Source organism: Pongo abelii, chromosome X (genome assembly GCF_028885655.2).
Source record: "Pongo abelii isolate AG06213 chromosome X, NHGRI_mPonAbe1-v2.0_pri, whole genome shotgun sequence".
NCBI lineage: Eukaryota > Metazoa > Chordata > Mammalia > Primates > Hominidae > Pongo > Pongo abelii.
The window spans coordinates 160,441,383-160,464,466 of NC_072008.2; the positions used below are offsets into that span (position 1 = coordinate 160,441,383).

Genomic DNA, 23,084 nt, shown 5'->3' on the forward strand with positions numbered 1-23,084 from the left:
AGGGAGGAAAGGGGCCCAAGATGGCAGCATTTCACAAAATAGTTTCAGGAAAATGAAGAAAGAATGGGGAAAGGGCCAGGCGTGGTGGCTCACGCCTGTAATCCCAGTAGTTTGGGAGGCTGAGGCGGGTGGATCTCTTGAGGTCGGGAGTTGGAGACTAGCCTGGCCAACATGGCGGAACCCCATTTCTACTAAAAATACAAAAAGAAAAAAAAGAAAAAAAATTAGCCATGGTGGTGGGCGCCTGTAATGCCAGCTACTTGGGAGGCTGAGGCACGAGAATCACTTGAGCCTGAGAGGCAGAGGTTGCAGTGAGCCAAGATCGTGCCACTGCACCCCAGCCTGGGTGATGGAGTGAGACTCTGTCTCAAAAAATAAATAAAAATAAAAATAAAAGGCCAGGGACAGTGGCTCATGCCTGTAATCCCAGAACTTTGGGAGGCCAAGGTGGGTGGATCACCTGAAGTCAGGAGTTCAAAACCAGCCAGGCCAACATGGTGAAACCCTGTCTCTAGTAAAAATAGAAAATTAGGGCTGGGCATGGTGGTTCATGCCTGTAATCCCAGCACTTTGGGAAGCTGAGGCAGGCGGATCATGAGGTCAGCAGTTTGAGACCAGCCTGGCCAACATGGTGAAATCCTGTCTCTACTAAAAATACAAAAAAAAAAAAAATAGCCAGGCATGGTGGCTAATGCCTGTAATCCCAGCTACTCAGGAGGCTGAGGCAGGAGAATCACTTGAACTCAGGAGGCGGAGGTTGCGGTGAGCAGAGATGGCACCATTGCACTCCAGCCTGGGCGACAGAGCAAGACTCTGTCTCAAAAAAAAAAAAAAAAAAAAGTTAGCCCGGTGTGGTGGTGCATTCCTGTAATCCCAGCTACTTAGGAGGCTGAGGCAGGAGAATCTCTTGAACCCAGGAGGTGGAATTTGCAGTGAGCCAAGATCGCACCATTGCACTCCAGCCTGGGCAACAAGAGAGAAACTCCACCTCAAAAAAAAAAAAAAAAAGAAAGAAAGAATGGGGAAGGAAGCCTTCCCTTGAGAATTGGTGTGGGAGAGGAGAGGAAGGAGGAAAACAACCCCCTGTTGCTTCTCAGCCCCCTGGGGGTCAAGAGAGGCCACTGAGGCCTCCTCCCTTCCAGATGCTCCAGGTTAGGGTCAAGACAGGGGTCAGGACAAGTTCTGGGACATTTTCCGTGACAGTGTTTCTAACACTTCTTGTGTGTCACAAAGTCCCAACTTCTAGGTATTTGTCTGAGTCTTCAGAGCTCAACTGCTGCATGTGTCCACCCCAAACCCAAGCCACACCAGCCATGTCCACATTCACCTACAAGTAAGGGGACCCAAAGACTAAGGGTCTGAAAGAGGGGGCTCCTCTGACAATGACAAGAAGAGGAAACAGACTCCCAAGTGGCCAGACCACTTCAGTTCCAAACAGGAAGTGGTTAAAGTGCAGGCAAGGCAAGAAAGGGTGTTGTTAGGTGACAGAGCTTGGAGGCTGAAGTCCCAGACTAGACGCCTTCATTAAATCCATACTGCGCATCCTCCCTCTGCCCAGCCAGGACCTTATCAAAGCGGGTACCGAGCCTCAGCAGAAACACCGAAAGGATGGTGGAGAAGTCAGCCATGCTGTGCTAAGGCTCTGGGCCTTGTCAGTTTTGTGTAACAGAGTGACCCAAGAAGAGCGGTGAATGCAGCAGATCCCGTGGGGACTCTGGGCAAGAGCTTGCTGCAGAGGGTGGTGGAGAAGCAGCAGGGTGGGTCAGCGTGCATGGCCTAGAGGCCAAGAGATGACTTGGAGGGTAAGAAGTGTGATTCCCAACCTGCGAGAGCTGGACCTGGGCCCAGAAGGGAAGAGCAACAGTGGATCTGTTCCACCTCGGCCTCTCCCTACAAAGCCAGTGGATCAGGGGAGGCCCCAGGCAGCACTGGCCTCAACTTCAAGGCCTGTGGGAGCAGTAGGAGACTCGGATCAGAGAGCAGATGATCAAACAGCAGCCTTGGGAGCTCTGAGCACTGGTCTTAGGAGGGGGAGGGGAGGAAACTGGAGCAAGGAAAAGCTCAAAGAAGGACCCTCCTGCATGTCAGAGGCTTTTGGGTGCTCTGGAGGTCGATGATTTCTGCCATGCAAGTTCCTCTATTTGTCCTCCAAATCTAGACTCCTGGAATGGTGTTTGGCATGTACACTCAGGGGAAATACAGTATCCCCAAACCCCTGGTCCCCGCTCCCTGCCCCATCCCAGCCCCATCCCATCTTCCCACAGGCTCATATCCAACTTCTTTTTTGGTCTCCCAGTATTTGCCACCTAGCTTGCCACCGCCCTGGGCAGTCAGAGACAGGCAGGAAGCAGCCAGAAGGTTGCGAGGCATAACAGCTGGGAGGGGGCGCTCCCTCCTCCCCTCCCACTGCTGCTGGGTCTCTGATCTCTCACCATTCCTCAGGCAATTACAGAGCAAGCGGCTAGGGTTGTCAGCTCAGCAGGCCCTCTACCCCCCACCAGCACCACCAAGGGCAAAGGAGCGGGGAGGGGGGAGTGTTCCACAGATGGAGCCAAGGCCGGGTCTGCCAAGGGTGACAGACAGAGTGAGAAGAGGCAGGGGGGAGCAGGAGACAAAGACAGACGTAGGAAGACAGCGCTAACCACGATGGAGATGGTTAGGGAGGTGGGGAAATTCCGAAACGGAGACCCAGGCAGCAGAGAAAGGGAGAGGAGAGGAAACTGGAGCACAAAGGGTGAGAGGCAGCCGCAGAGAGCGCCGCTGAGAAATGGCAGAAAGAGCGAGAAGAGTGAGGGGTGGGGGTGGGCGTGTGCACGTGCGCGTGCGCGCAGGCTGCCTGCACAGCGTCCTTGTCCCTGGGGGCTGTGCCAGGCAAGGGGCGGGGAGGAGGGAAGATGGGCCTGGGTCAGTGGAGGGGCTTCCTGGCATGGACGTCAGGCTGGCCTGGGAGCAGGGTAGAGAGACAGACAGAGGGTGGAGCAGCTGTGAGCTGGGGCCGGAGGGGCCTACAAAGCCCCACGCAACAGAGCATCAAGGCCCTGCCCACTTGTGGCACTAAGCAACGGACAGCCGTGAGACAGGATGAATGGCACACTGCTGGCTGACCCATGCCATGCCAGGGAACAGGTGGGGGTGGGGGGATTCCTGCTGCGGGTAGGAATGGGGGAGGGGGAAGCACCCAGAAAATCCCAGGGAAGCCTTCCAATATTGCTGCTGGCTGGGAGTAAGTGACCACCTGGCTGGAGGAGACACACATGTGTTAGGCCAAGAGTGAGCCTGCGTGACCATGCACTGAGTGGACAGTGGCCGCTGTGCTGGGACAGTTGAAGGTGGGGCCATTCCTAAGTCCGGTCCCAAACCCATCCTCCCTGGTGGGAAAGGGCCAGGGAGGCAAGGGTCACGCCCGGCAGCCTACAGGGAGGGGTTCAGCCCCAGAAGAGCCTTGCCCCATCCCACCCCACCTGGCCTCCCACTACGCCCACAGGTCCCTCAGGGAGTCCTCTGTCCTCTGCTCCAAAGTGCCTGCTTCGGTCTGATGGGAAGCAGCTTGCAAGGGAGGGACCTGGGAGGTCGTGGAGCCTGGCTAGACCTGGAGTGGCTGCCTCCTGCCTGAAAACACGCGCGCACACACACACACACACACACACGCCATCACCACCACCACCACACACCTTGAGAAGGGAACCTCCAGCGGTGCCCTGCACATGTGCCCTGCACACCTGCCTGTCAGTTCTCAGGTTCTGCCTGGAGTTCCTCTCAAAGGAGAAGCAACAAGAGAGCCCTTCAACAGCACAGCAGAGAATCTCTGGCTTCTCCTGCCCTTGTCTCCTGGGGACATGGTGCCTGGTGACTCAATGGGCCGGAGTGGGTGTGGGGCTGGGGGCTCAGCACAGGGCACATGAGAGGGTGAGAGTGCAGTGCTGGGCCCATGTGCTTGCAGGCCTGGGAGCCTGGGGGGCTTTTGTGCCTGTTGGTGTGTATATGATGGTGTGGGTGTCACCTACACCCCGTGCACTGTGTCCCTTTAAGGCTCCCGCTGGCCCTCCCCCCGAGGCCGTGGCTGGCGGGTTTCTATGGTGATGCAGCCCAAGTCCCTCTCTAGCAGAGGTGGGGGAAGCCAGAGGAAAGCCTTGTTATATGTTATGTAGACAGCACATAAAGGGGGCTGCTCCAGGGAGCCCCCACAGGCACCTGGGGGCCCAGAAGTCCTTTATGACTGCTGCTTAGTCCCTGCACTCCCAACCTCACCCCTCCCTAAGAGGGTACCCTTAGGAGAGAGTGAGCCCTCAGCCCCCTCATCTCGCCTGAGGCTTCAGTCTCCAAGGCAACTACCGCTCACCTGTAATGGACCATTCTCCTTAAAAGATGGGGAAAAGAGACGGAGGTTAACCCTTTGTGGGGTTCAGGGAGGATGGTCTTGACTACTGGGGAAGGGAGGGAGGAGCCCCACTCCATGCCCACAATCACATCCCTCTGTGGTCTGTTCTATTAAATCAACTTACGGCGTGGACTTACCATGTACCAGAAAGCCTCATGAGCACTTCCACTCACATCCACTCATCTCCTCCCCAGATTTGCCCCAGGGAGGGAGGTGCTATCATCATCCCCATTTTACAGATGAGGACACGGAAGCTCAGAAAACTGGAAACTGTGTCCAAGATCACAGAGCTGGCACTGGCTCTCAGCAGGGATGGGGTTCTAGAGGGTATGGTGGCTCCCTAGGCTGCCTCTCAGAGGCTCTGGCATCCCAACATGTGTGCCTGCTAGGCTTCCCAGGGAACCAGGGGCCTGGGCAAGGATGGCCTCCAAGCCATCCTGCCCCGCGGGGAGGGCTTATTTGCCAGGCAGATGGCAGGCAAATATGGGGGGCGGGGAGTGACATCTTGGGATGGAGGAAGTAGGATGTGATCAACATCACGTGTCAGCACAGAGGTGAAGCCCGACACCAAACAAACCCCCAAGTCCCCCATCCAGGTACTCAGTCCAAGAGAAGGCCAACTCCTTTCTCTTTTGGGCTTGGGGACAGGCTGGTTTCGTGGTCCTCTCTTCTGCTCTCTGGAATCTGGACTTGTTCTGATACCTTTCTTGCAACCAGAGGCTCCAGAACCCCTCCCAAAGTGGCCCCTCTCCAATCAGCATTTAGGGATAGCAGTGGCCCCATTCTTGTGTCGAAGGAGATACTGATGCCCAGCAGGCGGCAAGGCTTCAGCCTCCGAGACCCCTAGAAGGTGAGAGAAATGAGGTGGCAGCAAAACTAGGGCTCCTCTCAGGCCCCAGGCCTCCTCAGGGAGCTAGGATGACCCTAGCACTAGAGGGGGCTTCAGGGGCCAGGCCAGAAGGAACAGAGTACATCCAGTTCCTGGGGCTGTGGCCTGAAAAGGAGAGCAGGGAAGGAGCCCAGCCTGGGGCAGGGAGAGGCCCTGGCCCACACCAGTCCTGGGATACCTAGCCTGTGTTGGTTTGCGGGGGTGCCTGGAAACAGCTCAGACACTGCCAGGCCCCACGGGCCCCCTCCAGGGGCCCCACTCACAAGGGGTTAAAGGGCAGAGGGGGACACAGGAAGCCCGGGGGAGGACAATGGAGCCTCTGTGATCCCTAGGGCTTGGGCATTCCTAAGTCATGAACACAGATGCAGATGGCTGGGAGACAGGGCCACAGGGAACCCCCCTCCACTGAAGCACAGCCTGGGTTGGCCAGAGGCTCTGTCCCCATATCATGCAGCGTTGCTTCCAGCCACTGCAGCAGCCACCCTCAGCCCCACCCCTTCCCAGCACAGGCCCTGTTGGGGCATCTGAGGAGACCCACGTGGCCTCATGACAATATCTGTGTGCATGCTGGTTCATGAAAACACACATACATGCAACCAAATATATGACCCCACCCAGACAAACAGGAATACTGGAAGTTACACACACACAAATACACACACAAGCAGAGACACAAACCCCACACATGCAGATAGGAAGAATGCCTGGCTGGAGGGCTGGGGGCAGAGGGGCTCCCGGGACTCAGTCCCTTTCCTTCAAGTTCCACTCTCAGACCCGCACTGGGATGGATGGGTTTAGAAGTCCTCCTTGGCCAAGTGCATGGAGCCCAGGACGCTGCCACCCTCCTGCCCCACCCAACCCCTGGCCCGCGCAGCTGCCCCTGCTGGGCGTAAGGGCCAGAGATGAGCAGGAGCTGCTGACTGGCAGTGGCTGGGCACTCCCTCTGCAGCTTTCCAACCTGGGAAGAACACGGGGGCCTGGGGTGGGGGCCACTGGACAAAGAAAAGCTTCTAGAAAGAACAGCGGCCAGACCCTCCCCAGCTCCTCCCTCTCTTTCCAGCCACAGCCTTCAGGAAGCCACAAAGACCCTGTTGATATCTGGGGAAGAGGCAAGCTGGGCGGGCTACCTCCCCCAGTGCTCATCTGGCTGCTGCTCTCCAGGCACCCCCCATCCAGCCTTCCACTCAGACAAGGCCCCCATGGGGGATCTGGGCCCAACCCCAAGGCGTAGAGTCCAGCAGAAGGGTGCTGAGTAGCTGCTGGACAGGGCACAACCTCAGGGCCCTCAAGGGTGAGGCAGGGGCAGCTGGGGGGGACAGGGAGAGGAACAGAGCGGTGGAAGACAGACAAAAGGGTAAGCAGAGAGATGGAGCAGAGCCCTGATGGGAAGGGGGAAGAGGGGAGGGAGGGCCAGGCAGGCAGAGGCAGAGGGAGGAGACGGGGAGTGGTGCACCCCATCCCCGGCAGCAGCAGGCTTCTGCCTAGAAGGAGGGGGAAGGTGATGGCCCTGGGGGTGGGGCGCAGGGAGACGTGGGAGGCTGCAGAGGAGAGAGCAGGGGGGCGGGGGAAGCAGGAGAGGGAGGTGTCCGGGATGGGCCAGATCAGAGCAAGTAAGACAGTGACTGCAGGGGCAGGGATGCTGCAGGCCCATTCCGGATGGCCCCACCCAGGGACCCAGCCCCAGCCCATTGCAGGGGCAGAGGACAGGGCAATGAGCACCCTGCTGGGGACCCTAGAGGGGCATCCAGACCCCCTGCCTCCCCCACTGTCTGAATCACGGGGGAGGGAGGCAGGGCCCCCACTCATGCCCACAGAGGGAGGCCTGGCAGACCAGGGTCTTGGCTGAGATCCCCATCCTGGCAGACCTCCTCACAGGACCCCACCCCTACCCCGGGTTCTCCCGTGAACATGCCCTCCTGGAGCCTGCGCCACTCTGCGAGGCTGCATCACCCTCACACCCAAAAAAGCACTCAGTGCAGCCATTTCGAGCTTTGAAAGGGACCTTGGTGATCAAGGTAGGGCACACAGGCCTGTCTCCTCGACCCTCACCTGCCAGTCCTGGCCAGGTGCATGCCAAGGAAGGCGCCAGCTGTAGGTCCAGTGGTGGAAAGGGCTCGGGCCTGGGAGAGGCCGATTGGGGGCACAACCTGGGCACCCTGCTCACTGTAGGAGCCCTCAGGCCAGGCCCTTCCTCACTCTTTGCCTCCCTTTTCCCTTAGATAATCATCAAGAAAAAAGAAAACAAGTGACACCCCACGAAGACAGGGACGATGCTGGTCCAGTTTGTCACTGGCTCTTCCATGGGCAGCCCAGAGCCCAGCCCAAAGGAGCACTGGCCGTGAGCAGCTGCCCAGTACACGACTGCCCATCGCTGGGATGCTGAGCGCCTGGGTAGGGAAGCTCTTCACTGGCTGCAGGGCAGGGGACCCCGCCACCTTGAAGCGCTGATTGTCCTCCTGATGCTCAGCAGGGGGCTGGCAGCTGGGAACTGGGGGAGGAGCCTTTTAGGAGTGCGGTGTAGCAAACCAGGGAGGCTGGGGCGTGCTGAACGTGTTTCCCTCTTGGTGATCAGATCACTAGCGATTCTTAATTTCTTTTGTTCTTTTCTGTATATTTCAAGTGTCCTACAATAAGATGTATTACTTTCGGGATCATACACACACAAACATCAATAAATATGGAGAGAGACTCAGATGCAGCAGAGAGAAATGACCCGGAGCCAAGGAGGTGGGACTGTCCCAGGCACAACCCTGCCCCAAACTTCCCATGTGGCCAAGACAGCCAAGTCCTCAAAGGCTCTGGAGCCCACAGGTGTGCACATGTGGGCACTGCATGGGAGCTGTGCCAGGGGAGAGGTCAGGCTGGGCCAAGTCCCACCACCTGCAGCAAGGAGCTGATGGGAGGGGAGAGGCCCTGGGGAGGCCGCCACCCCAGAAAGATGATGCTGGGCAGCAGCCCCCAGGGGAAGAAGGGCAGACTGCACTGATTCACGTCAGGGCAACGTGAGTCAGCAGAGATGGCACTGGGCTGCCCCGGTGCCCCTGCCCTCAGGGTGGGGCTAACAGGGGCAGGGTATGTACCTGGGGGGTGCCAGGCCCCCACTCCTTCTGGGGAAGGGGGCAGATGGCTCTAGGCCTGCCTTCCTGAGAGGGACAGTGATAGGTGGGGGGTCCAGATACCTGTTGGGGGCAATGGATTGTAGTGCGTGTTCTTTGCAATCCCTGCCAACCAAGAGGCCCCAAAAGTCTGACCTGGAATGGAGGGAATAGGAATCGCTGACCCCTCCCATAACCGCACAGAGATGGGAAGATGTGGCAGTGGGCAAAAGACCTGCAGTGCGCAGGGACCGCCTGAGCCAGTGAGGCCCACCTTCCCTCACCCCTACCTGATGGACCCTACCTGATGGACACCTATGCACGGGAGGCACAGCAGTGGGTGCCCGAACCGACCTCACCCACTGCAGCCCTGACTGGCCACAGAGCCTGTGGAAACGGGCTCCAGAGGCGCCCTGCCCCTCCGGGGAGGAGCCCCTGGCTCTGCGGCAGGTTTTCGGGTGAGCCCGGAGGAGCCCAGGCTGGGATTTGGAAAGAAGAAGGAGGAGAACAAAGCCCCCCCAACCTTGGGGCGGAGGGGCAGGCAGCGCCCAGTCCAGTTCACTCCCCTCCCCCCATTGCAGGGGCGGCTTATCCCAATCTACCCCTCACCACGCTGTCAGCCGGGGTTTTCAACCAAATTGGGCTCTCGGCTGGGGATGAGGGGCAGCCACGCCCAGGGCCACACCCCACGGCGGCCTGTGGGGGAGCGCTCGGCCCGATCTGGCTTCCTTTCTCAGACACGCACACACGCACGGGGACCTGCCAACTTCAGCCCCCGCCTGCCCACACAGACCCTGCCTGACGACCCCCGCCCTGTTCTCCCGCCCAGGCCAGCATCTGGGGCGCCGCCCAGGTACCCCTCACCTGTCGGGCTCGGGCACCCGGCATCCCTCCCCCGCCCCGCTGCCGCCCGCGGTGCCCGGAGCCCGACGCCCGGCATGGGTGGGGCTCCGGCAGCAACGCCGGTTACCGCGGGCCGGACCCGGCCGGGCGGCGCTCCCTGGTCCGTGCACCCCGGGCAGAGCGGGGTGGGGGCGCCGAGGATCGCGGCCGCGGCCCGGGCGCACGGGGAGGCCAGCCCGCCTTACCTGCGCTGCGGCCACCGCTCGGGCTGCCCGCCCAGCCTCCGCGCACGCCGGCCTCGGACCCGCCGCCGGAGCGCGTCTGCGATGCCGATGCTGCGGCAGCAGCGGCTGTGGCGGGGCGGGGCGGGGCGGGCGTGCGCGCAGGGGCGGGGGAGGGGAGCGCCGGGGAGGAGAGGGAGGGAGGAGTGAGATCACCTCCCCGGCCGCCCGCCCCGCCCCGCCCCGCCGCACCCTAGCCCCTGGTGCCAGCCGAGCGCGGCTCGGGCTGGGGGGCCCCGGGCAGCCCACTCCGGGAGCTCAGCGGGACCCCAGCCGACGGGTCCCGCCAGACCCCCTTCCCCGCAGACCGGGAGTCTCCGGCCGGAGAGTGTCCTCAGCCCCAGCGCAAGGGAGCCCTCTGTGAAAGCTCGGAGCGGGAATCGCGGGGCGAGAGTGCTCCCAGAGGCCTGGGGCCGGGCGGTGGAGAGAGGAGTCCGGCAAGGAAGGGATGCTCCCTTGGCCTCGGCCTGGCTCTCGACGGCGCCGGCCAGCGATGGGCACCTGCACGCAACTCCCCCCCAACACACACACACAGGGCAGGAGTCCCGGGACCTCTCCCGAATGCCCCCCCGATCCTGAGCGCCCAGTCAAGGTCCTATTGGGAGGGGTGCGGGGGCTTCGTCCTCAGAGTGTTGGGGAGGCGCCGCGGAGCACCGGCTCCTGCGCACCCCAGAGCCCAGGTGGGCGGTAGGGTAGGAGGCGAGCCCAGGGGCGACAGGGTCTCGGAGACGGTACCCCTCGAACTGCCACCCCCAACTCCCAGAGTTTCCTCCAGCTCTCCGGTGTCTTATTTCTTTGTCCTCGGGATTGGCCCCATTCGACCTTTCCCGCCGACCCCACTCTCTCCCACTCTCCCCCGCAGCCCTGCACAGGATCGAGAAGGAAGGAGCTCCTCCCCAGCGCCCCCTCCTAGGCTCAAGGCCATGACCTCACAGGCGAGGAAGCAAAATGGAGGGGGTAAGAATTCCGGAGCCGGCGAGCTGGCTGCAGCCGCAGGGCTAGGAAGGCCTCGGGCCCCGATGGCAGATTGCAGCTCTGGTGGCCACGGTATTTTTATGAGCATGCCTGTTGCCCAGTGAAGCATTCCAGGGGCCCTCAACTCAGTCTCACAAGACTCCCCAAGTGGTGTGGGGCCCTGGAGGGCCCACATGGGAGCAGCCCTGGCATCCTGGCTTGGATGCCCCACCCCCATAGTGCCAGCTTCAGTTCCCCTGGAATGGGAAGCTTGGGGTGGACCCACCTGTGCTCAGAGAGGGTCTGGATGCCATGTTTGCCCGGTCTTTAGGAGGAGAATGGACAAGACTAGGCACCTGAGTGAAGGCAGACGGCTAGGGAGACTGCTCCCAGAGTGGGGGCACTTGCAGGGCATCTTCAGGTGACAGCAGAGGAAACTGAGCCCGCCTGGGTCACGAGGCCAGCAGGCTCATGAGCTGGGCCAAGAGGGCATATTTTCCATGAGGCACTGAGCTGTGGTCAGCTTCCTGCCTTTGCTGATCTGAACTCTGATAGGCCTCTCTCCTTTCCAGCTGCTGCCTCCACTCACTCCCTATGTTCCCAGCCTCTTCTCCAAGCCCCAACTTCTGCAAATCCTTTACCTGATCTAGGGTTTGATGCCCATCAGGATGATGACTTTGACAGAGGTGAAGTAAGCAGGGAATAGAGCCCGTTTATATGCACCTGCTAATGTGTAGTGATGGGTCCATTTATGGTAACAAAAAATTCATTACTAGGATTACACGACATCACATTTCCTAAGCACAGCCACGGACCTGCCATCGTTACGTTTCCTGCACATTTAAATTGCACACCAACCTGGGGAGGTCTGTTGAAGCATTCACCCCACGTTACAGATGAGAAAACCAAAGCCCACAGAGCTCAAGGGCTGGGTCCAGTAAGCACAGTTAGGAAGGTCTCTTTCTCTCCACTGGCTCATTGCATCCACACACACACCCCAGATGATGGTGCTGTTATTATCCTCACTCTCCCAGTGAGGTACCCAAGGTCCAGAGAGGGGCAGTCATGCAACCAGGAAGAAATTGGCACTATCAGTGCCCCCATTTCACACATGAGGAAACCAAGGTTCAGAGGGGTCAAAAGATCCACCCAAGATCGCCCAGAAGGTAAATGGCAGTACTAGGACTTGAATTCCCTTCTGCTTGACCACGATGCCCATTCTCACTTCCGTGTAATGAGGTGGAGGAGCCAATGGGAGCAAGAGCAAGAGTGACAGAAGACCAAGGGCAGAGCAAGTCCCAGGAGAAGCAGGAGGGACTGGCCCTGAACAAGAGGCAAGCCACACCTCCACTGCCATGTGCTTGCTGTGGAGGTTAGGGGGACACCAAGTAGACAGATGACTGTCTCTTTCGCTTCAACATCAAGTGCTTCTCACAGCCCTGCTCCCTGTGACCCAGCCCTCATAGACACAGTGGACTGGACAAGGGAAGCCCCAGACTCTGACCCTGTGATGAGCATGCAGAAGTCGCAGAAGCCACAGACGACAGTGGGGCAGGAAGGAAGTGCCAGCAGGCAGGCGGGGTGGGCTCAGCCAGACGTGTCTTTCTCTGTTCTCCTTTCAATCTTTCTGTGTCTTCATATCTCAGGTGTAGCACTTGGAAACAGCACATAGTTGGGTTTTGGTTTGCTTTGATTCTGTCTAACAATTCTTGTCTTTTTAAAAATCAGCTTTGAGACCAGCCTGGGCAGCACAGTGAGACCCCGCCTCTACAAAAAAATAAAAAAATTAGTCAGGCATGGTGGTGCATGTCTGTAGTCCCAACTACTCAGGAGGCTGAGGTGGGAGGATCGCTGGAGCCCAAGAAGTTGAGGCTGCAGTGAGCCATGATCACGCCACTACACTCCAGCCTGGGTGACAGAGTAAGACCCTGTCTCAAAAAAAAAAAAAAGAATCAACTTTATTGGAGTATAATTTACATACAGTAAAATTCATCCTTTTGAGGTTTACAGTTCAATGAGTTTTGGTGAATGTTTTGTAACCATCACCAAAACCATTCTCTAGAACATCCCATCACCTCTCCAAATTCCCACATGCCCTTTGCAGCCAACCACTCCCACCACCCCCTGCCCCTGGCCACCACTGATCTGATTTCTGTCTTTTCTAAATTTTATTATAAATGGAATCATACAGTATGTATTCTTTTCTCTGGCTTCTTTCACACTCACGCAGCATACTTTTTGAGCTTCATCCGTGTTGGTGTGTGTGTTTGTGTGTGTGTGTGAGAGAGAGAGAGAGAGCGCACAAGAGAGAGCAGTGCATTTCCTTTTGATTGCTGAGTAGTATTCCATTGTTTGGTTGGATCAGGGTTTGTTCAGCCATTCACTCACTGAAGGACACTTGGATGGTTTCCAGCTTTGTGTGATTATGATGGAGCGGCTCTAAACATTTATGTGTAAGCTTGTGTGTAAATGTGCGTCTTCATTTCTCTAAGGTAACCGCTTAGGAGTGGATTGTTCGGTCAAGTGGTAGATTGATGTTGAACCTGCCTTTGTCTTTGAACTGTGCAGGTCAGCTGGTCACACGGTGATGACTGCTGCTATCTCTGGATGTAGTCACACCAGGTGAGTATTTGCTTTCTATTTGTCCTGCTTTCCCCATCTCTCTCCCCCACCTCCACTTTATTATTTTTTATTAGTGTTGTTATTACTTTGAGACAGGGTCTCACTCTGTTGCCTAGGCTGGAGTGCAGTGGTGTGATCATGGCTCACTGCAGCCTCAACCTCTTGGGCTCAAGTGATCCTCCCACCACAGCCTCCCAAGTACTGGGACAACAGATGTGCCGCCACCACACTTGATTAATTTTTTTTCTTTTTTGGTAGAGGTGAGGTCTCACTATGTTGTCCAGACTGGTCTTGAACTCCTGGGCCCAAGTGGTGATCCACTGCCTTGGCCTCACAAAGTGCTAGGATTACAGGAGTGAGCCACTGCACTGCACCTGGCCTCACCCCCACTTTGTATCATTGAAGGTGTGTCTGGAGTTGGTTCCTTCCAGTGGGTTCTTGGTCTCACTGACTTCAAGAATGAAGCCACGGACCTTCGCGGTGAGTGTTACAGCTCTTAAAGGTGGCACAGACCCAAAGCGTGAGCAGCAGCAAGATTTATTGTGAAGAGCAAAAGAACAAAGCTTCCACAGCATGGAAGAGGACCCAAGCAGGTTGCTGTTACTTGTGGGGGGAGGGGAGATGGCCATCTTTTATTCCCTTATTTGTCCCCTCCCACGTCCTGCTGATTGGTCCATTTTACAGAGTGCTGATTGGTCCGTTTTACAGACTGCTGACTGGTGCATTTACAATCCTCTAGCTAGACACAGAACACTGATTGGTGCGTTTTTACAGACTGCTGATTGGTGCATTTACAATCCTTTAGCTAGACACAGAGTGCTGATTGGTGTGTTTACAATCCTCTAGCTAGACAGAAAAGTTCTCCAAGTCCCCACTCCACCCAGGAAGCCTAGCTGGCTTCACCTCTCAAAGGTTCAGGGTAGGAAGCAGAAATTCCTCCTGTGATCATGAACAGAAAGGGATTCTGTAGAAGGGATTAGATGCTTACCTGACCATTGGATGGGCCAAAGGAGTGGACTCTGGGCTAGGTGTTGATAACATCAGTGCAGACCTGGCTCCCCAAGGGAGCTGCTACCTCTGCCACCATCCACAAGGTGGGGGATTGGGAGGCTGCCAGTGTAACCTTTGAGTTCAAAAAGACACCACCAAAGTCATGACCTGAGGATCAGCAAGCTGGGACCAGGAAGCCATTGCTGCCACAAGTGCCCCTCAACAACCAAGAAGTAAAGGTTAGACCCCAGAAATTCTTTGATGTCCAGCAGAAACGCAGCCCCACACAGCAGAAGGGTGGCTTCCCTTCCTTCAGTCATCCAAACTTCATGTGAGCACACCCAATTGGCAAAACTAAATTTGCTTCCCAAAGTCCAGCTGCTCTGGAGTCTGGAATATTTCCAGCCTCTGCCATGCAGAGCCCACAAGGTGGGAGTGAGTGCCGAGAGCTGTCAACACGCCCAGGCAGACGCTCTGCTCTTGGTCATCTTTTAGATGGACTGCATTTGTTTTCTCATTCTATTTTCCCCTCTGTTTGTTTAGAAGTGCTCTATGAATTTTTTAGTAGTTCCTCTACCTATTTTAACATGCATTCTTAACAAAGTCTAAAGTTAACTAATACCTCTGCTCTGGTGGTTTTAATGTAGGCCCATAAATTATTTGATACTCCTGCCTTCAAGAGGTAGTGCCTAATTCTCCTCCTCTTGAGTATAGGCTGGACTTGGTGGCTCACTTTTTTTTTTTTTTTTTTTTGAGATGGAGTTTCACTCCTGTTGCCCAGGCTGGAGTGCAATGTTGTGATCCCAGCTTGCTGCAACCTCCACCTCCTGGGTTCAAGCAATTCTCCTGCCTCAGCTTCCCAAGTAGCTGGGATTACAGGCATGCACCACCACACCCGGCTAATTTTTGTATTTTTAGTAGAGACAGAGTTTCACCATGTTGGTCAGTCTGGTCTCGAACTCCTGACCTCAAGTGATCCACCTACCTCGGCCTCCCAAAGTGCTGGGATTACAGGTGTGTGAGCCACCACGCCAGCCCCCGCCCCCCTTTTTTTTTTTTTTTTGAGACGGAGTCTCAGTCTGTTGCCCAGGCTGGCATGCAGTGGCGTGATCTCGGCGCACTGCAAACTCCACCTCCTGAGTTCAAGCGATTCTCCTGCCTCAGCCCCCCAAGTAGCTGAGATTACAAGCCCCCACCAGCACACCCAGCTAATTTTTGTATTTTTAGTAGATACGGGGTTTCATCACGTTGGCCAGGCTCGTCTTGAATGCCTGACCTCAGGTGATCCACCCGCCTCGGCCTCCCAAAGTGCTGGAATTTCAGGCTTGAGCCACTGTGCCCGGCCTCATTTCTTTTTTAAATTTTATTTTAGAAGTTGGGGTCCTGCTCTGTCACTCAGGCTGGAGTGCTGTGGCGTGTTCATAGCTCACTGCAGCCTCGAACTCCTGGGCTCAAGTGATCCTCCTGCCTTAGCCTCCTGAGGAGCTGGGACCACAGGCACACACCACCACACCTGGCTCACTTCTGATGAATAGAATAAAGCGGAAGCAATGGCTGCAGCTGTGGGGACTAGGTCACACAGGCACTGCTGCTTCCTCCTTGTTCTCTCTCTCTCTCTCTCGGATTGCTCTGTTGGGTGAAGCCAGGTGCCACATCGTGAGGACACTCAACAGCCCTATGGAGGAGCTCACATGGAGAGAAACAAAGGTCTTCCGCCAACAACCATGAGTGTGCCATTTTGAAAAGGATCCTCCAACCCCAGCCAAGCCTTTGCATGACTGCGGTCATGGCCAGAATCCCACTGCAGCCTCACAAGAGCCTTTGAGCTAGAACCATCCAGCTAAGTCACTCCTGAATCCTGACCCACAGAGATTATGAGATAATAAATGGTTACTGTCATTTTGAACTACTGCATTTGGGGGTGATTTGGTTTGCAGCTGCAGATCACTAATACATCTTCCCTCCTCCTACACAATGCACGGCCTGGGATAACATACTAGCCACATGAGGTGGACCCTATTATCATGTAGGAACGAGGAAGACAGTGATCTCAGACATGTGGACAGGAACCCAGGCAGAGTCAGCCGTCTGAGCTTTGGGAAGCCTGGTTTTCAGTAGCTCTAGGGACCAGCTTATCTTACCCACACCCCCACACCCCCACCCTCCCACCCCTGAGCTGCTATTATGGTGCTGCAGCCCCCACGGTGCCTGTCACTACCCACCAGCTGCTGTCCCCTCTCCTCTGTGTCCATCTTTTCTTCATGTCTTTGCTTCTCCTGGCATTCTCCTGCTTTGTGACAAATACCCATGGCTTTTTCTGCACATGTCTTTTGGCTTCTAATCTCACTGCAGTTTCAATTCCAAGAGAGAGAAACTTATGGGCCCAAATACTCATTATCCTCACTTTGGCGGAGCCTTCATGCCAGGTGACTTCGTAGGCAACTAACCAGCCTATGGACTAGCTAGTCTTGGCCAGGTGCGGGCTCCTGGTCTAGGCAGCTGAGGCCAAGGTTGGTTCAAGCTGTGTGATGATAGGCAGTATGGCCATCTGTTATGGACTTAATGTGTGTGTACCCCCAAAATTCGTACGTTGAAGTCCTAACCCCCAGATGGAGCAGATAAAGAAGAACAGAGAGGCTGGATGTGATGGCTCATGCCTATAATCCCAGCACTTTGGGAGACCAAGGTGGGCAAATCACCTGAGTACAGGAGTTCGAGACTAGCCTGGGCCACATGGTGAAACCCTATCTCTACAAAAAATACAAAAAATTAGCCAGGCATAGTGACACACGCCTGTAGTCCGTTACTCGGGAGGTTGAGGTGGGAGGATCACTTGAGCCTTCGTGGGGGAGGCTGTAGTGAGCCGAGATTGCACCACTGCACTCCAGCCTGGGTGACAGAGTAAGACCCTGCCTCAAAAGAAAAGAAAGAGAGGAGGAAAGAAAGAAAAGAAAGAAAGAGAGAGAGAGAGAAAGAGAGAAAGAAAAGAAAGAGAAAGAAAAAGGAAGAAAGAAAAGAAAAGAAAAGAAAGAAAAAGAACACAAGAAAAGCACTCTTCCCTCCCCTCCACCACTGCCCCTACCATGTGAGAACACAGTGAGAAGGTTGCTGTCTCTAAACCAGGAAGACAGCCCTCACCAGAAATGGACCCTGCCAGACCTTGATCTGGGACTTCCAACCTCCAGAACTGTGAGAAGATAAATTTCCATTGTTTAAGCCACCCAGTCGGTGGTATTTTGTGATGGCAGCTGGAGCTGACTAAGACACCACCAATGGGTAAGTCACTGGCTAGTGGTGCTGCTGCAGCAGGGAGTATGTCTTGGTGGGCATCTTGCTCGACCTCTCCTATCTAACCACATTGAAGTCATGCATTCCCTTGTTTTTCTTTATACTAGGCCCACGAAGCCCCACGCTTTGAAAAAAATTGCTTGTTTGCCTTCACCACTCCTCCTCACAGCCTGGAGGTGATCATGTTACTGTGTAGACTGGTATCCCTAGGGACTTATGGGCTCCAAACAAGCTGCCCATGAATATCACAATCCTGACACATGCCCTTAGCCAGCCCTGCTTCCCTTCCACTCAGTGCACCGGCTGGGTGCAGTGGCTGACGCCTGTAATCCCAGCACCTTGGGAGACCGAGGCGGGTGGGTCACTTGAGGTCAGGAGTTTGAGACCAGCCTGTCCAACAAGGTGAAACCCTGTCTCTACTAAAAGTTAAAAAAAAAAATTAGCCGGGCATGATGGGGCTTCTGTAATCCCAGCTACTTGGGAGACTGAGGCAGGAAAACCAGTTGAACCCAGGAGGCGGAGGTTGCAGTGAGCCGAGATCACGCCACTACACTCCATCCTGGGCAACAGAGCAAGACTCCATCAGAAAGAAAGAAAGAAAGAAAAGAAAGAAAAGGAAGGAAGGAAGGAAGGAGAAAGTGACAGATTAAGCACATACATTCACTTTCTCTTCCTCATGAAATCCCACCAAAATGACAGTAAATGACTTTTTAAAAAGAAAAACTCCCAAGGACAGAAATAATGGGAAAATAGATAACAGCAGCAAAATCATGGGAGCTGAACAGTAACTGATGAAGCAGACCCAGGAAAGTGGGACAATGGGGAAAGCTGAGCACCACCTGAATTTCACTGCAGAACCCACACACATCCTAGACAGGAGCCAGAAAATGGGGGTGAGTATGGAAGTGCCATTAAAAGTCTGTTGAAGAGGCAGTTAGATCTCTACTTGCTTTTCCCCATCCCAACAGAACAGAATGTTTATTCTTGGGAGATGATGAAGCAAAGAGTGTTTCAAGTGGGGAGTACCAGGAACAGCTTAGATGGTACAATACTAAAAATGAGGGGGTTGAATAAATATTTACCTACTGAATTTGGACCACTTTGGACCCTCCTGGCCCACTCTGTTTCTCAACTGCTGACAACCAGCCTCAGGCATCAGGCTAAAGATCTATCTCTGGGTATTTGACCATCCCAAGGTGAACGAAAAGGTAGTAAAATTGGGGTTCTCCAATAAAACCAGCCCAGCTAGATCATCCTATGATGAAGCTCATAGTTGACATGTCCTTCCTTTTCAATCAGCTCATTAGTGCCCCATTCTTTTTTTTTTTTTTTTTTTTTTTTTTGAGACAGAGTTTCGCTCTTGTTGCCCAGGCTGGAGTGCAGTGGCACAATCTCGGCTCACTGCAATCTCTACCTCCCAGATTCAAGTGATTCTCCTGCCTCAGGCTCCCAAGTAGCTGGGACTACAGGTGCGTACCACCATGCCCGGCTAATTTTTGTATTTTTAGTACAGACAGGGTTTCACCATGTTGGCCAGGATGGCCTTGATCTCTTGACCTCAGGTGATCTGCCCACTTCGGCCTCCCAAAGTGTTGGGATTACAGGCATGAGCTGCCGTGCCCAGCCTGCCCCATTCTTAAATATGAGAAGACAACCAAGGATCACCAGACACCTGAGGAAAACCTTTAGCATGAAAGCAGGAAAGATCAAGATCAAAACAAACAGGGAAACAATTGTTGGGAAACACGACTATGAGAGGTAATAATTTTTAAAACTAGGCTGGGCACAGTGGCTCACGCCTGTAATCCCAGCATTTTGGGAGGCCGAGGCGGGCAGATCACGAGGTCAGGAGTTTGAGACCAGCCTGACCAACATGGTGAAACCCCGTCTCTACTAAAAAATACAAAAATTAGCTGGGCGTGGTGGCGCATGCCTGTAATCCAAGCTACTCAGAAGGCTGAGGCAGGTGAATTGCTTGAACCCGGGAGGCGGGGCTTGCAGTGAGCTGAGATTGTGCCATGGCACTTCAGCCTGGGCGACAGAGCGAGAATCTGTCTTATAAAAAAAATTTTTTTAAGAATTTTTAAAGCTATTAACTCACTCAGGGAGATAATAGAATGTAAAAATATCCATGAATCAAGAATAGGATGCTATAAAAAAGGAACATTCAGCGAACAAACAAGAGTTTTTTGTGGAAGCACGCATGAAAAATTCAATAGATGGATATTTTTCTTCTAACAAAATACAGAAAGTTGCAAGACAACATCACTCCCATCCTAGCTACAAGAAGCTGGATAACCTACAAATCATAGAATTTTTTTTTTTCTTTTAAGGCTATCGGGAAGCTGAGGTTGGGGGAAAAAATCAAAATCTTGAAAAGCCCTTTCTAGGAGAAAAGAGCCCCATAGCTGCTTTGATTTTTGGCACAGCAGCAGCAGGAAGAGGAGGCTGCCACAGACTTGTGTAAAAAAGAAACAGAGAAACTCTGAACACATTTTAAAAGGCTAAGTGTGCGACAGCATGAGGCTATAGACTCTCTAATGCCTCCGATTCAAGAGAGCTTACATTCACCCACTAACTCTTTTGCATGGGCCTTCACCAAGAAAGTTTGAAGGCAAAACAGGTGGGCCGAGAGATACTCTCCGAGGTGGACATGTGCTCAGGCTGCTGAAGTCTGGATGCAGGACAAGGGAACTGACAGGAACCCCCCTGGGGCTCCTGACCTTCCACTGAGTACAGAGCAGCTGTAATTGGTGACTGAAGCAGGGCAGGAGGACTGAAGAGTTCATCCCCAGGCTCTAGGAAGTCTTAAGGCAGGACAGAAGAACTGAAACAAACCTTCCAGTTGATTCTAAGCCTTACACTGAGTACAAACCAGAAGCGAACTGTGGTTGGAGTGGAGGCAAAAGACCTACAATAGGCACCCGGGAATGTGTGTTCAGGGATCTGCTGAAGTCTACGGGTGAGGCAGGAGAACCAAAGAAACTTCCAGCCACTCAGATCACAAGTCCCGCCAAAGACAATGTTCTGATCCTGTTCTGAAATCATTCGAAGTATGTAGAAAACTGAGTCTACGCAAAGCAACAAGAAACCCCAGACTCCGCTTAACTACACACCAGCCTCTAATACACACACACGCATACACACAATAATGGCCTGACAAGAAGGGTCATGCCCTTTTTTGGGCATAATTTTATTTGTATCTTCCCCACTGTTCTATTACATATATTTACCCCAGAAGGGATAAATATATATGATTATTTACTTCTTAAAATAGAAATAGGCCAGGTGTGGTGGCTCACACCTGTAATCCCAGTACTTTGGGAGGCTGAAGTGGGAGGATTGCTTGAGCCCAGGAGTTTGAGAACAGCCTGAGCAACATGGAAGGACCCTGTCTCTATAAAAATACGACAATTAGCTGGGTGTGGTGGTGCATGTCTATAGTCCCAGCTCCTCAGGAGGCTGAGATGAGAGGATCCCTTGAGCCTGGGAGGTCGAGGCTGCAGTGAGCCGTGATCATGCCACTGCACTCCAGCCTGGCTGACAGAGTGAGATCCTGCCTTTAAAAAAAAAAAAAAAGGAATTTGGGAAGGGCTCACCTGGGTAGTCCTGGCCCAGGTCTTTCATGTGGTGGCTGTCAGATGGCCAGTCATGTCAGATGGTGGCTGAAGCTGGAACAGTGTGGTGCCAGAGCAACTGAGAGCTGCCTGGGGCATCTCTCCCTCTTCATATTGCCTCAGAGCTTTTTTTTTTTTTTTTTTTTTTTTTGAGAAGATGTCTCGCTTTGTTGCCCAGGCTGCTGGAGTGCAGTGGCGGGATCTCAGCCCACTGCAACCTCCGCCTCCCGGGTTCAAGTGAGTCTCCTGCCTCAGCCTCCCAAGTAGCTGGGATTACAGGCATGTACCACCATGCCCCAGCTAATTTTTTGTATTTTTAGTAGAGATGGGGTTTCACCATGTTGGCCCAGACTGGTCTCCAACTCCTGACCTCAAGTGATCCGCCCACCTCGGCCTCCCAAAGTGCTGGGTTTACAGGTGTGAGCCACCGTGCCTGGCCCTTTTTTTTTTTTTTTTTTTGAGACAGAGTCACACCCTGTCCCCAGGCTGGAGTGCAGTGGCACGATCTCGGCTCACTGCAATCTCCGCCTCCTGGGTTCAAGCCATTCTTCTGCCTCAGCCTCCCAAGTAGCTGGGATTACAGGCGCACGCCATCACACCCAGTTAATTTTTGTGTTTTTCAGTAGAGACGGGGTTTCACCATGTTGGTCAGGCTGGTCTCTATCTCCTGACCTCTTGATCCGCCCACTTCAGCCTCCCAAACTGTTGGGATTACACGTGTGAGTCACTGTGCCTGGCCTCAGAGCCATTTCGTGTGGTCCTTCCATGTTGGCTGATTTGGGCTTCCTTATAGCATCAGGGAAGTTGGAATGCTTACATGGTGGCTAAAAGCTTGAAGAGTGAGTGTCCCTGTTAACAAGGCAGAAGCTGCATTTCCTTTTCTGCACAAGCCTCAGAAATCAATCAGCACCACTTTTACCATATTATCTTGAGTACAAGAAAGTCACAAGCCTGCTCAGATTATAGGGGGGAGGGTTAAATTCCACCTCTTGATGGGGAAGTGGCAAGGTTCCAGGAGAGCATGTGGGATGGGAGATATTGTTGGGGCTACCTTTGAAAAACACAATCTGCCACACACACCAGTTAAAAGGCAGAGACTGTTGGGCTAGATAAAATAGCTATATGTTATTTACAAGAAGCACATTTGAAGCATAAAGACACAGACATGTTGAGAGTAAAAGTATGGAAAAAGATATACCAAGCAAACACTGAGCATAAGAAAGCTGCCATGGCATCATACTAATATCAGGTAGAGCAGAATTCAAGACAAAGAGTTTACTAGAGATCAAGAGAGACATGTCATAATGAAAAAGGAACACACAATCAAGAAAACACAACCATTTCAAATATATAAGCACCTAATCTACCAAATATATGAAACAAAATTTATAGGACTAAAGGGTTCTAGATACAGATAAATCTCCAAACATACTGGCCGACTTTAACATTCCTTTCTCAGTAAATGATAAAACAAATAGGAAAAAAATCAGAAGAATATAGATTTGAACAACACTATCAACCTAATTGACTCAATTGATATATACAGAACTCTACATCCAACAACAGCAGAACACATATTCTCCTCAAGTGCAGATGGAACCCCAACCAACATAGACAACTTCTGGGCAATCGAGCAAGCCTCAATAAATTACAAAGGGTCAAAATCATACAAAGTACGATTTCTGACCAAAATGATGTTGAATTAGAAACCAACAACAAAAAGACATCTAGGAATTTTCTAAATATTTTGAAATGAAAAAATATCTACTTCCAAATAACCCAAGAACCAAAGAAGAAACCACAAGTAAAATTATTGGTAGAACATATTTTTCACTGAATAGAAATGAAAACAAAATATGAAAATCTGGGAATTCAACAAAACAACTTATTAGAGGAAAATGAACTACTTATATTAGAAAAGCAGAAAGATCCCAAAATAATTATTTAAATTTCTACTTTAAGAAACTAGAGCCGGTCACGGTGGCTCACACCTGTAATCCCAACACTTTGGGAGGCCGAGGCGGGTGGATCATGAGGTCAAGAGATCGAGATGATCCTGACCAACATGGTGAAACCCCATCTCTACTAAAAAATACAAAAATTAGCTGGGTGTAGTGGTGTACACCT

The 23,084-nt window shown here is 53.4% G+C and overlaps 1 protein-coding gene and 1 pseudogene across 5 annotated transcripts in view; one reads left to right on the top strand and one right to left on the bottom strand.

Annotated features, from left to right (window-relative positions):
- Positions 1 to 9,559, bottom strand: part of L1CAM (L1 cell adhesion molecule) — a 24,737-nt gene extending 15,178 nt beyond the window's left edge. For 3 of the 4 annotated variants that reach the window (XM_003779758.4, XM_063721136.1, XM_054545238.1), the window contains exon 1: positions 9,451 to 9,540. The gene's annotated coding sequence lies outside the window, so the exon portion shown is untranslated. Of the gene's footprint in view, positions 1 to 9,450 lie in introns of all 4 variants that reach the window. The other variant, XM_063721135.1, reaches the window with a different exon arrangement.
- On the top strand, positions 6,859 to 14,773 carry LOC112130825 (putative lung carcinoma-associated protein 10; annotated as a pseudogene). The gene is made up of 7 exons (XR_008517962.1): positions 6,859 to 6,877; positions 8,747 to 8,820; positions 9,192 to 9,355; positions 10,262 to 10,270; positions 10,349 to 10,443; positions 11,898 to 13,062; positions 13,468 to 14,773. The product of XR_008517962.1 is annotated as a putative lung carcinoma-associated protein 10 (transcript).
- Positions 14,774 to 23,084: the final 8,311 nt, after the last annotated feature.